This window comes from Dendrobium catenatum, unplaced genomic scaffold (genome assembly GCF_001605985.2).
Source record: "Dendrobium catenatum unplaced genomic scaffold, ASM160598v2 fragScaff_scaffold_706, whole genome shotgun sequence".
Lineage (NCBI taxonomy): Eukaryota > Viridiplantae > Streptophyta > Magnoliopsida > Asparagales > Orchidaceae > Dendrobium > Dendrobium catenatum.
Window position 1 is genome coordinate 1,459,444 of NW_021319168.1, and position 14,026 is coordinate 1,473,469.

At 35.3% G+C, this 14,026-nt stretch overlaps 1 protein-coding gene across 1 annotated transcript in view; it reads left to right on the forward strand.

Moving 5' to 3' along the window:
• LOC110107652 (MLO-like protein 13) overlaps positions 1-14,026 on the forward strand; it is a gene marked incomplete in the record, with an annotated part of 33,721 nt that overhangs the window by 13,934 nt on the left and 5,761 nt on the right.

Here is a 14,026-nt window from a genome sequence, read left to right on the forward strand (position 1 = left end):
ACCTTTCATGGCTGGGTTGCTGGTGTGAGAAAGCGAAAGAGGTCAGGCTCAGGCCTCTATTCCTCCATTATGGGAATGTTTACGAAGAAGAAAAAGAAGCAAGAGACTTCTGGGTGTGAAATACAGATGCAAAGGATAACGAGAACTGAAGAATTCAGTTGTTCTCCACAAACCTGGCAACCAGATTTCATGCAAGATCTTCCAGCATCAGAGATTGAAGCTTGTCAAATTGAACCAGTTTAGTATAAGTATCTTGAAATCTTCAAAGATTTCATTTGAATCAGATAAATTTCATCTTTTTAGAAACTTTGAATTAGTAAGACATATTTTAAAAATACAAGCCTGTTGGATATCTGCAAGATGTTTTCTTGTCTTGAAAGATGATAATCAGAATAGTGACTACTAATGGTCTTTTATAAGATGAAAATAAGGTATTGTAAAATATCAAAAAATATCTATATTGTTGTTCATGAGAATGTCTTACCAGACTTTTTAATCAATAACTAACAACAATTTGGTGAATTTAAAATAATTGTTTATCTGAAATAGTTATATTTATATGTTTATCTCACATAGAGGGACAAATGGTTTATGTTGTTGTCGTAGGCCTCTGAAATATTTGGAAATTAAGCACAAACAAACTCACCGTTGCTTAGTTTGGTTGGTGGGCGAGTATGAATGAGAACCCCCAACCCGTGTTTGATTCCTCTCGAGTGACAGCGTCTCTTAAGTGTGACACAATCAAGTGCGGGCCAGGAAGTTTCTGGGGTGGGTGTCTCTTCTAGGTCAACGAAATATTAGTTACGCTGCCAAGCGCCCTTTTAGGGGTGGCAGCAATTGGATTCCCCGTTCTAAAAAAAAAATAAAAACACAAACAGTAAATCGGCTTAGGGCAGTAAAGAAACTGCTCTCAGATACTATATGAGTTATTATTATTTGATAAATTTTTGTGCTGGTAAGTTTACTATCACAATTACTGTGTGTTCATGATGAGGAAATCGTCAGCGATTTCGACACATGTACCATCAGGAGACGTCGGAGATCGACGGCCACGATCATGAGTTGTATTTTTTGTCATTTTATGTAGTAGTTTATTTTATTTTATGTTTTTTTCCACTTTTGCCCTTATGGGTATTTGGTCGCTATTGTAGCCAAAGTGGCATTTTAGTCATTTGTTTTCTTTGTCATTTTGAGGCCTATATATGTGGCCCTTTTTCTTATGTAATATCAGTTTTGATGAATGAAGATTTTAGAGTTCATGTTCTCTTTGTGAGTGCAACCTCCTCGATCTTTTACTGAGTTCGTAGGAGAAACTAGATCTCTTTGTGAGTTCTAGGTTTTCCTTATCCTTCTCTTTTCTTTAATTCTCTTGATCAATCGTCGTTGCGGAGACGACGCATTGTGGATCTCTTTGTGAGTTTCATGGGAGGAGACGCATGAGCTTTGAATCCCCTTTGAATTACTCCAAGTTTTCTCCCCAATTCTCTGGCCGCCGCCTTCCTCTTTCCCAAGCCCCTTGCCGCCGGCCACCCTGGGCCGCTCAGGCCGCCGGCCCCTCTTCCCCAATTTTCCTTCCCCACCGCTCCACCCGCCGGCCCCTCTTGGAGTTTTGAATTTGAAATTCAAAGCTCTCATGAGGCTTTGATACTTTCCTAATTTAGCTCCTTAATTTGAGGTCTCCAAATTAATTAGATTTCAATTTGAATTTGAATTAAAATTGGTCTTAATTAATACCCTCTTATTAGGGAACTTCCCTAGCTTAAAAACCTGAAATATATTTCAGATTTTTATTTAAAGCTTTGTTAGCCAAGTGGTCCCCACCTACTTAAGTTAAACATTTTCTCCCTCTCTATGCTTGGCCGGCCTTCCCCTTATTGTTTTCTATTTAATTGCCACATCACCACCTCTTAAATGCCTCCTCTCACATAGTTAATTCCAGATTTCATCAGTTTTAATTTCAAATTTCAAAAATCTGAAAACTGAAACGGATTCACTCTCTCCTCAGTTAGCTCCCTCATCCCACTAACTCAGCCCCATCCACTCCTTATTGCCGCCTCTCTCCCTATGGGATTTAATTTGAAAACTCTCAATTAATCCCTTTTCCTCTCACCCAAAACCTGAGATAATTTCAGGTTTATTGAAATTTTCTTGTGGTCTCTCAACCTAGCCGCCCCATACCTTTCCTCCCAAACGTAACTTCAGTTTTTATTCCAGATTTCAAAATCTGAGATTGGAAATCAAGATTATTCCCTCTCAGATTTCCTCTCCTCCACTTCACGTGGCTTGTTTTCCATGAGTCTTGTTGTTAAGTTTTCCTCCCTAAAATAAGAGTTGGAATTCCTTCAGATTTCTGAGAGAAAAAAATCTGAAACATTTCTGATTCCTCCAAAGAATTACTTCAGCTTTGTAGAAGAATTTGGAAAAACGGGAAGTCTTCTCAGATTTCCTTTTTCACCATTGAAGAATACATCGATCGTATCCACTACACCTTAGTTGACGTGATCGACGAGCAAAGGTCAAAAGGGACGTTGGATCATCATTGGACGACAATCATCCTCCACCACTCCGGCCACCTATCCAAGAACGACGATCCTAGGTTCCTTCTTCCTCGGAGCGACCTCGATTCTAATGTGGAGACTCTTCTTCCGCTAAAGCCTAGACTATTTGAGCGTATGGGCTCCAAAGATGAAAGTTCTCAATATTAAATCGTGGATTCTTGTTTATTGTCGTAGCGTACAATTATTCTTTGCGTTTTCTTGAATTGTTTGGTTAATCGATTTCACTCTTCTTTGCCTAAGCAAGTTAAAAACTAAGAACTCTAAGGATCAATCGTTGTTATAAGCAATAAATTTATTATGGGAACACTTCGTAATTCGCTCTCTTTAATTTCTTAAAGTAACTCCCTATTGTTTCACATTAATTTTTCGATGTTATATCTGCACCATATTGAGATGATGTGGATATAATATCCTTTGCATATACTTTGATGGGAATGATTGTCTTTTCGAGTATTTATCAGAAAATTGTTATTTGTACCCGAACATTTTATTGTTAGCAATTGAGCTCTTCTCATATTTGATGACTTTGTTGCCTGATTTATGTTCTCTATTTATAATTCTGTAAGAACTGTTATTGAATTATTTTTACATTATGCATTGATGAAATTTTCTTATTTTGAATTTTCCTGTTTAATACGCTGGGTATCATTATTTTTAACTGTGTTCTAAGTCTCTCTCCTTATGAAATGTTGTCCTATAGGAGATGTTGTTTTGAAAGACTTGAGATTGAAGGCTGAGGCACTGAACTCTTTGAAGCTTCCTGTTACAGTCAAAGCTGGCTTTATAGGCACTATAACATTACAGGTAGTTTTTTTTTTTTTTTTAATTTCTGCGGATATTCAAATTCTTTCTTCTGAGCAGGAAGAGTTCTTATGGAGTTGTTTGTAAAATGTGTAGTATTTGAATTATTCTTTACATACAGTTTTTTGATTTTTAGTTTTTTGTTTTATGCTTTCATCTTTCATGTTGAATGTTTGGTTGTGTTATAAAGCTTAGGCTATTTTCTTTAGCATTCATTAATTGTGAAAGATATGCATACCATGGAGCATTGTGCTAAACTCTGTTGAGTTGAATGCAATCTTATCTGCATCAAGGCGCAGGGCCATTTTTTTTGGAGGTGGATGCCCTTTCTAACCATTTTTTACTAACATCCTCTTTGCAATGAGTTGTTCCTACGCTTCGTTGTGCTTATGCACTCATGTTCTTGAGATTTGACCATTATTATATCTGGAATTCACTAAATTAGATCCTTTAACTTGCTAAGTATGACATGATATTGTTGTTAGCATGGAAAGTGTTTTGAATATTTGAATAATCTTCTACTTTTGAGTCTGTGGCAACCATAAAAAAGAGCGAAATATATATATGAAGTGAAATGCTATATTTGGCAGCTTTTTATTAGTTCTGATTGCATTTGTGTTTTTATATATGAATTTCTCGTGAGCTGTGCTTTGCAACAAGATTTTGCTATGTTGGTTATTGGTGTTCTGTTGAAAATGTTCATTTCCCTTCACCCTTGGATATAAAAATGAAATTAATTGTACTCTATGAGTTTGTCTAGCTTGTTGTGGGCCCCCCAATTATCATTGACTTGATATTTTCCTCGATGATCTTACTAATGTGCCACTTCTGACAATTTTATAGTTATTACGTGTTTCAATTCCTATTGTGCCTCGAAAACTTTTCTGCAGTGTTCTAATTCTGTCATTGATATATATAGGTTCCCTGGAAAAACCTTGGCAAAGAACCTGTTGTTGTTCTGATCGATCGTATATTCATGCTTGCTGAGCCTGCTCCAGATGGACACACTCTTAAGGAATGTCTTTTGATTCATTTTATCAGCTATTTAGAAACCTGAACTATGCTATCTCTGCAATTATATGAATTATTTCAAGATGAATCAGCAACTAGGAAAATCAATATAAATGTTGTGGGTGGTTGATTTTCTAAAGGATAAATGATGAATTGCTACGCTGACACTTTTTTCTTGCAGGACCAAGATAGAGAAAAGCTTTTTGAAAGCAAGCTCCAGCAAATTCAGGTTTGTACCCTTATCTGTAGAAATATGAAGAGCAGAAGAAGCACCTATAAGGTTATAGATAGAATAAACGTGAACTTGTATTAAAGCTGTAACAGAACACTTGTGTACATTAGAGTAAATACTCACACACAATTCATCGTAATTGAAATGCTTGTCATGAAGCTGATGATGTGTAGTTTTAATTTAACGTTTACTTTTTCAGCTTCTAATTCTTATTCTTGTTTGGATATTATTGTCTTAATATGGTGATTAGGGTGCTTCTTTTTTTTTTTGTTTGCTTTCACTGTTAGTGAGCTTTAGTTGTGAGTGATTTTGAACTTTATTTATATGAAATGCTAATTGAAGCAAGCATCTTAACTTGCTCTCGTTGCCAATTCTAAGTGCGATTTTATTGAAGGAAAGGGCTGTTGTGTATCCTTGTACCAATCAACATGTGTAGAAGTGGACCTCAAAAGAAAGTATTTCTTGCTAAACCACTAATTATTTACTTGTAATGAATAGTAATTTTTACAAACCACGTCCATACTATCTAATGTGATAAATTTAGTCATTGGCAAAACTGATCCAAAATAATCTCTTTTCTCTTCAAGTTAGATTCAAAATAAGCGAATAGAGGGAATGTGTTGAATCATATTTGCAGAGTCAAGGGGAAAATTGAACACATTAAATAATCGATAAAAAATGACCACTTGCAAATAGTATATGAATATTTTGACCTTATAATATGTTAATGACATTGAACATTAATAAGATTTAGTGGCCATTTAGAATTTTTGTTCGTTTTCTTTCTTGATGACTTTTCCACTCATCGCCTTATAGGATGGTTTGGTCCTGTAAAGCTTACTGTTTTGATTGGATTTACGCCAATTGGATTTTGTTACTTTATATCCCACTTTTTGAATGTTGACTTTTTACATTGTGAATGTTGTTATACATTTTAGATGATTTTTATAACTCACAGTTTTCCTTTTCTAATTGTAGTTATTGTTTTCTATGCAGGAGGCTGAGTCAGCTATCATTGAAGCTGCAATTAGGAGAGACAATGCTGGAGCTGTATGTTTTTGTTTAGTACTATTTGAGTTCTTTTATCTTCCTTATATATAATATTTCACTTGTAACACCCTACAGTACTCCTTAACATTACTGAGAGTATTACTAACATCATCATAACATTTTTTTCCTCAATCAATCGTATAATACTTTTGAACATTTGAAAACTTTTATAAAAGATCTAATAGTTTTCATTTATCACCTCAATAGAAGCACTTAATAACTTTAAAGTTTAGACTCCAATAAGACATATTTACAGAATCACTAATATAATAATTCCATAGTAATACATCACTGAAATGTTTTCATATCTTAAAAGTAGACTCACTAACCAAGATAACATTAACATAAAAGAAGAAATAACTTGTAAAATTAATTTGCAACTATCTTCTCCTTTACCTTTTCTGTAATAACAATAGTAAGAAAGATACCGGTGAGCTATGAGGCTCAATAAATTTTGTAAATTAATTAAAAGTTAAAACACAATAATTATAATAAATCAAACATTTGAATCATCATTGCCAAACTTCACACTGAAATCATCATTAACATTAATCTTTATTTCTATTCAAGTTTGCATTGAATATCCAATTTAGTCTGTAATAGATTTGACTGCACTTTCATAACAATATTCAGAATCCCTAAGTGAGGATATTGATTATGACACATGAGTTATAAAATTAAATATCTTGGATGGTTGATGGTTTATTAGGTAGGTAGATGTGGGGATGGCTTCCCCTCAATAGGGCTCTGTGATAGAATTTATGAACATGATAGAATATTGGCGGTTTTTTTTTTCTCCGTCGTTTCATTTTGTTGAGGGTTATAAATGATGAATCCCATTTTTATTCAAATATTAATTAAACTCATATGAGAAAAATTCTTTCCCATTAGATATATATAGGGTTGAATCAGATTTTTTATGTGTTTATGTAACTATTTGAATAAGGAGGGACTTTCAGATTTTTCTTGCCGGAGCTATACCCATCATACCCCTAAATAATTTTCAGTAAGTTTATGAATCACTTGGTTCCTAATAAACTAGTTGTTCTAGCAGGTCCTCAAAAAGTACTATGAATAAAATGGAAGGCTTTGAACTGTGTGTGACTGTGATGAATGGTAATATCGATTTTAAGAAGAAAACACATTTTGCACTTGAGAGAAATATTATCTTTGTTGATAAATAAATTTTGTTATGAACTTTCATATGGGAGAAATTAGAATGTGACCCAAATGTTTATGCCATCACATAAAATTTGAATTTGAAGAGGTAGATAGACCCATACTATTATGGAGGTTATGAGGGTGTATTTAATGGTGTCCAACTATTATATCCCATTCATTTCATCAACACTGTCAATCATTTTATCTGAAGCTTGGTCCTAAGAATTACAATAAGACGAGAAACATGTCACATTACATTTCACATCTTTTGTCAACTTATTAATTGATAATTGTTTATTAGTTAATTCAGGTAAACATGACACATCTTTTAATGGTAGTCTGAGAAACAAATTGTTTCTTGTCTCATAGCAATCTTAGTGTAGTTTTTAAGTACTTGCAATAATCCGGTCATTTGATCTGATTCCTTTGCTTCGATAATCCAACATTTAAGTTTTTGCGAGTAAGGAATAACTTGTATTATTTTATTATTTTTGCAAGTGAGATCTTTGGCCAGTCATATGATCTGATTCCTTTGCTTCGATAATCAGTGTATGCCCGAGCCCCTGATCCGAGTCTCTTTAAGACTCAGCTTGGCCTGTTGTTTAAATCGAGAAGAAGTTAACAACAACAAACAACAACATCAAGCTTTTATCCCACTACGTGGGGTCGGCTACATGAATCCTTTTTATCTATTGTGTCTTATTAAAAGTCAAATTCTCGTTTAAATCTAATAAGAAAAGGTCATTCCTAATATTTTCTAACCAAGTCTTTTTAGGTCTACCCCTACCTTTCTTAACATAAGTCAAATCTAATACCTCTACTCTCCTAACCGGGTCATCGGAAGGCCACTGTTTTATGTGACCAAACCATCTAAGGCGACTCTCTTTAATCTTATCTTCTACTGGAACTACTCCAACCTTTTCACGTATATGCTCATTTCGTATCTTATCTCTAAGGGTAAAGCCACTCATCCACCTTAGCATCCTCATCTCTGTCACACTTAACTTAGTATTCTGCTTCTCTTTTAATGGTCAACATTCGGCACCATAAAGCATTGCAAGCCTCACTACCATCATATAGAATTTTCCCTTCAGTTTGAGGGGTACATTTCTATCACATAACAAGCCCGATGCATTCATCCACTTCAACCATCCAACTTGAATTCTGCTGATAATAACCCTATCTATTTCACCATCACTTTGAACAATAGATCCAAGATATCTAAAACGTGTACTCTTATTAATGACTTGATATCCCAAAGTCACAATCCCCTCACTAGGTCTATTACTACTAAAATTACACTCCATATATTCCGTTTTAGATCTACTCAAGCGAAAACCTTTAGACTCTAAGGTTGACCTCCATAATTCAAGTTTACCTTCAACTCCCTCTCTAGTCTTATCAACAAGAACAATATAAATACTTGGTCAATCCACCTTGTGTTTGAACACAAGTAATAGCTCCTGCATACATATCTTTAATGATTTGAATATAAGCATTATTGACTCCTTTCTTTTCAAGAACTCTCCATAGCACTTCTCTTGGAACTTTATCATATGCTTTTTCTAAATCAATAAATATCATATGTAGATCCTCCTTATTTTCTCTATATTTCTCCATCAAACCTCTTAATAAATGTATGGCTTCCATAGTCGACCTACCCGGCATGAATCCAAATTGATTTTGAGAAACATTAGTATCACGCCGCAACCTATGCTCCATAACTCGCTCCCATAGTTTTAAAGTATGACACATTAACTTAATACCTCTATAATTCGCACAATCTTGTGCATCACCTTTATTCTTAAAAATAGGAATTAACACACTCATTCTCCACTCATCTGGCATCTTCTTAGTCTTCAAAATAGTATTAAAAAGTTTAGTAAGCCATGAAATTCCTTCATCTCCTAAGCATTTCCACACCTCTATTGGAATATCATCAGGTCCAACAGTTTTTCCACCCTTCATTTTCTTTAAAGTCTCTCTAACTTCAGTTTTATTAATACGTCGATAAAAATAGAAATCTTTATTTTCATTTAGGGTGCTAAGGTCACTATAGTCAATCTTATTTTCACAATCTTCATTAAAAAGTTTAGCAAAATATCTCATCCATCTTTGTTGAATATCATCTTCTAAGAAAAGTATTTTTTGATCTTCATCTTTAATACACTTCACTTGAACTAAATCCTTACTACTATCTCTTTGTTTGGCTAACTTATACATATATCTTTCTCCCTCTTTAGTATCTAATATATTATATAAGTCACTAAAAGCTAATGTCTTTGCATCGCATATTTTTTTCTTAGCATCCTTACGAGCCACTTTATATATTTCCCAATTATCAGAATTTTTAAAATTAAACCAATTTTTATAACAAAGCTTCTTATTTTTAATCTTTTTTTGCACATTTGGATTCCACCACCAACTATTTTTACTATTATGAGCTTTTCCCTTTGATACTCCAAGGACATCTTTTGCAATATTCTTAATATCACTAGCCACTTTTTTTCTCATAACATTAGCATCCTCATGCACAGACAAAATCTTAAGATCTAAAATCTTATTCCCAAAAATATTTTTGTTACTGGACTAGCTTCTTTGCCCACATTCGTCCTTGATGTGGGAACCCTTGCCTATTTAACACTGCACCCGGGTGCCGGTGCAGCGACCCTTGCACACTTGTCACTGTATTCAGGCCATACAGCGCGTCGCTTCCAGGGGATGCCCTAGCATTAACACAATTTCTTAAAGGATTCATGTTATTCTAGGATCAAATAGATAGTCTCCATTACTATCATTTGACACAAAAATGTTAGAAATTAATTTTTCCCAGAGTACTGACCAATTTGAGGATCATATGATACACCAAGGACGGGGTAACATCCAAAGCATGCAACCTTCCTATCGCCTAAATGGGAAGAACTATCTAAAGTGATCTCAAATTGTGAAGACCTACTTAAAAGGGAAAGGGAAATTACATCACCTCCTCGGAGGAGAACCAAAATAAGACCAAAATAAGCTAATGTTATCCCTAGTCGACAAGAAATTCACTATCTAGCTTCTTCATTATAGATTAGAACATCCATTATTTGATATCCTAAAACATATGTATCCAAATCTTTTTTAGAAATTAAAAAATGAATATTTTCATTGTGAAACTTGTGAGTTAGCCAAACATAAAAGAGCTTTTCCAAATAAAAATAAGAGATGTGACACTCATTTCTATATAATCCATAGTGATATGCGGGGAACCTAAAAATCCCCAACATCTTTGGGTACGCTGGTTTGTATCGTTCATTGATGATTGTGCTCGAGTGTTTTGGATCTATTTCCTCAAAAATAAATTTGACGTTAGCACAATTCCTCCCACTTTTCACACCATGATCCAAAATCAATTTGGGGCGAAAATTTCAAGTAAAATATATGAATAGAGACGAAAAATAGCAAAACGCTCCACAAATCCCATGAGAAAATCAACAAAACAATAATTTTTATTGAAGAAATCAAACTAATGGAAGAAATAAAGCAAGATACAATTGATCTTCTATTCGAGAGGAGGATCTATCTCTCCCAAATCTCTAGACGCTGCTAGAGCCCAAAAACAACCTAAGAGATATCAAATTTTAGCCAAATTCAAGATGAAACCCTAACCCTTACAAGAGAAACTATTTAAAGCGCAGAATATTACAAAATCCCTAAACAACCCCTAATTCAAATTTTCCTTGTCAAAGCAATATATAATTAAGTTGTTCCCTCCCAAAACAATATTAATTGAGTTGTTCCCTCCCAAAATAATATTTAATTGAGTTGTTCCCCCCAAAAGCATTACTTTATTGAGTTGTTCCCTCCTAAAGCAATATTTAATTGAGTTGTTCCCCAATATTTAATTGAATCCACTAATTCAAATTGGACCGATCTAACAGTACTCTCCTTACAAAGATCCATCTTGTCCTCAAGGTGGAAGGATGTAACATTGTTGATAGCTTTGTTCAGCTGCTCTGTTAGTGGCCATGCTATCGTCCATTGGAACCAAACTAAAACTTTCCTCTCTAGACATAGCCATGCAACCATAAACTCAGTCAACCCATTCGAATGAAATACATCTCCACCCGGTACGCCCACCCATAAGCATCCTCCCTTTTAAAAACTGGTATCCCCAACTTCCTCACCCTAGGATCACTACCACCCCAATAGCTTCTTTCTTCTCCAGCATAGCGGTTGTCATAATCCCTCCATATTTCCCTCATGTATCGTGGGTGGGAATCCTCGCCTCACATGATTTGATCCCCATGGTTCAACCCATCCCCCTCCTTCGGTCGTCCTCTTCCCTTGCCTAAAAGACCTTCCATAGGAGTCGGTCACCCCACCACCTTCTCCACGAAATGCCCTTCTGTCTGTCCCCCCATCCTATCCTATTCTGCCCCTTTTCGGTGAACTAGGAGGTGGCTCTTGACCGCCTCCCTTTCCCAAAGTACCTCTCATAGTGGTCGGCGACCTACCGCCTCATCCATAGACCCTGATCCACTCTTTATCAGAGCCACAAGAGGTGGCTCTTGATGAAATAAACTCCCCTCATCAAACTCCTCTTGCTTCGCTTCAGCCAAGGGAATCCCGGTCAAATCTTGGTTAGGGTTAGCCATCAGAACCACTCTTGAAGTTTTTGTTTGCATCTCCAAGAGCCTTCTTAACATCTCCTCGACCCTTCTAAATCGGTTTTCCATATATGAAAATAATTCTTTCATGGTAGAGAACTTCTCCACGCCGGTTTTGAATTGCTCCATCTCGCCTTCCAGTGCTTCCATCTTCTTTGCTGTCATTAATTAGATCTATGCTCCAATTTCAAAAAACAGTGAATATATCATATTTTTCAGCCCAAGCAAGGCTTTGATACCAATTTGATAGGAAACACTTGAGGATTTCAAGTATAACCTATCAATAGGGACGAAAACAGCAAAATGCTATTGACTATTCGTGGCATGCCATGATCTTCACATGACTTCGAATTATCATCCGAAACCTCTCTAATACATGAACAAATTATATGTTATTTAAGAAAAGAAATTTGTTTTCTTGCATTTCTTGTGGAATTACATGATATTTATACACATTTACTTCGAAAACTGTAAAGAGATTATGTTAGGAATTTGGTAAATTAATTAGCTACTTTACATATTTTTCAAGAATAAAATATGGTTTGAATAAATGCCATAAGTCAGGAAATAATTAGGACAATAATAGATGGCAGAATGTAATGCTTGAAACAAAGGACAAATAATGGAACACAGCTTCTACAGTTGCAGGCTATTTGCGGCAATAGCTTGTATTCATCAATAAGGAAAAATAGCTCGATGGCAGTGGCTGGAGGCAATTGACAACATCAATGCACGGGTGGCGGCCGCGGCGATTGAGGAATCAAGCATAGTGTAGACGTGAATGCATCCTGGAATAAAAGCTGGCTGCTGTTACCGTGGAAATGGCTGGAATAATTCAATTTCAAATTATTCCCTGCAGTATACTTCTTTCATATTTGCCACCGTAATCTCTAGCAAAGCAAGTTCAAAGTTTGAAGCTGGAAGCATAAGTAGGGTGGGGATGGGAAGCAAGTTCAAAGTTTGAAGTTACAAATTTCAATGTTGTTCAAATTTTGCTAACTTTGAAATATTAAACCTTTTTTTCCAAGATTATGCTAAATTTCTTATGCCTTAATGACTTCTAATTTCTTTTAAGGATATTACTCTCTATCCTGTCAAATTATATTTTAATTTAACATTTTGCTTTGCAGGCATCTAGTGGAAACTCATGGTTGGGCTCATTTATCTCAACCATTATTGGAAATCTTAAAGTGACCATTAGCAATGTTCATATCAGATATGAGGATTCTATTAGGTCTGTCTAATGCTATTCATTTTATATTCTTGTGCCATGCTATAAACCTAAAGTTTTATAGCTTAGTTTTGGATTGTTGTCATGGTGAACATTTAATCTCTGCAAATGCATATTGCAGCAATCCAGGGCACCCTTTCTGTTCTGGGATAACATTATCAAAGCTTTCTGCTGTAACAACTGATGAGCAGGGTAATGAGACCTTTGATACTAGTGGTGCTCTTGATAAATTGCGCAAGGTTAGTAGCATATGATGCTATTAGTGTTAGATTCATTGGCAGTCTACATATATGTTTCCTTCATCTTATGTATATTATAGGTGATTTATGGCTTATTCACTTTTCATTCAGTTTTTGAATTTTTAGTTGTGCGTCGAGGATGTTTGTCTATGATTAAAAGTGGATCATACCAACGTTTTAAAAGGCGAAATCGGGAATCGAGGCGTTTTGGCTAAGCGAGGCGAGGCGTAAGCCTCGAGGCGGATCGAGGCGTACGCCTAAAAAATGATAAAAATAAAGTAATTAACAGTGCCAAGCATGTACCGCTCGGTACTGAGCGGTACTGGCTCGGTACTGAGTATGTACTGAGCAATATCGAACATGTACCTAGTGGTACTGGCTTGGTACCGAGCGTGTACCTAGTGGTACCGAGCATGTACCGCTCAGTACCGAGCATATACTTGCTCAGTACCGAGCGGTTCTGGCTCGGTACTGAGCATAAACTGAGCGGTACAACTACTCAATAATAATTATTAATACTATTAATTATATATTTAATAATATATATTTTAATTTATATTAACTAGGCTAATTATATTAATATTTAATTAATAATTATATTACTAATTAGTCAATTAATTTATGCACTAATTATACTATTAAGTATTTAATTAATTTGCTTAATTATTAATATTTAAATTATATTAATTAAGTTAATCAATAATAACTTAGCTGCGTCTAGGGTTTGCCTTTCATCTTCTCTTTTCGTCCTTGTTGTTCGGCTTCGTTGCTTCATAGGAGGTGTAGAGATTACACGCGTCGCTTCTTTGGCTCCTTTGTGGCTGTTCGACTGCGCTCCTTCGACGACTTTCCCTTCCTGTCGGACCGGGTGAGGCTTACGCCTTTTTCCACGGAGGCGTACGCCTCAATACGTGAGGTGCCTCGAACGCCTTTTTAATCGATGGATCATACAAGATATTGAATAATTATTTTTACCTTCTTTCACCTGTTCCTTTATCACTAATGTCATAAATCAATTTGAATGTATTGAAAAAAGGTATACCTTAACTACTATTCTACATATATGGGTTATATTACTTACTAGGATTCTA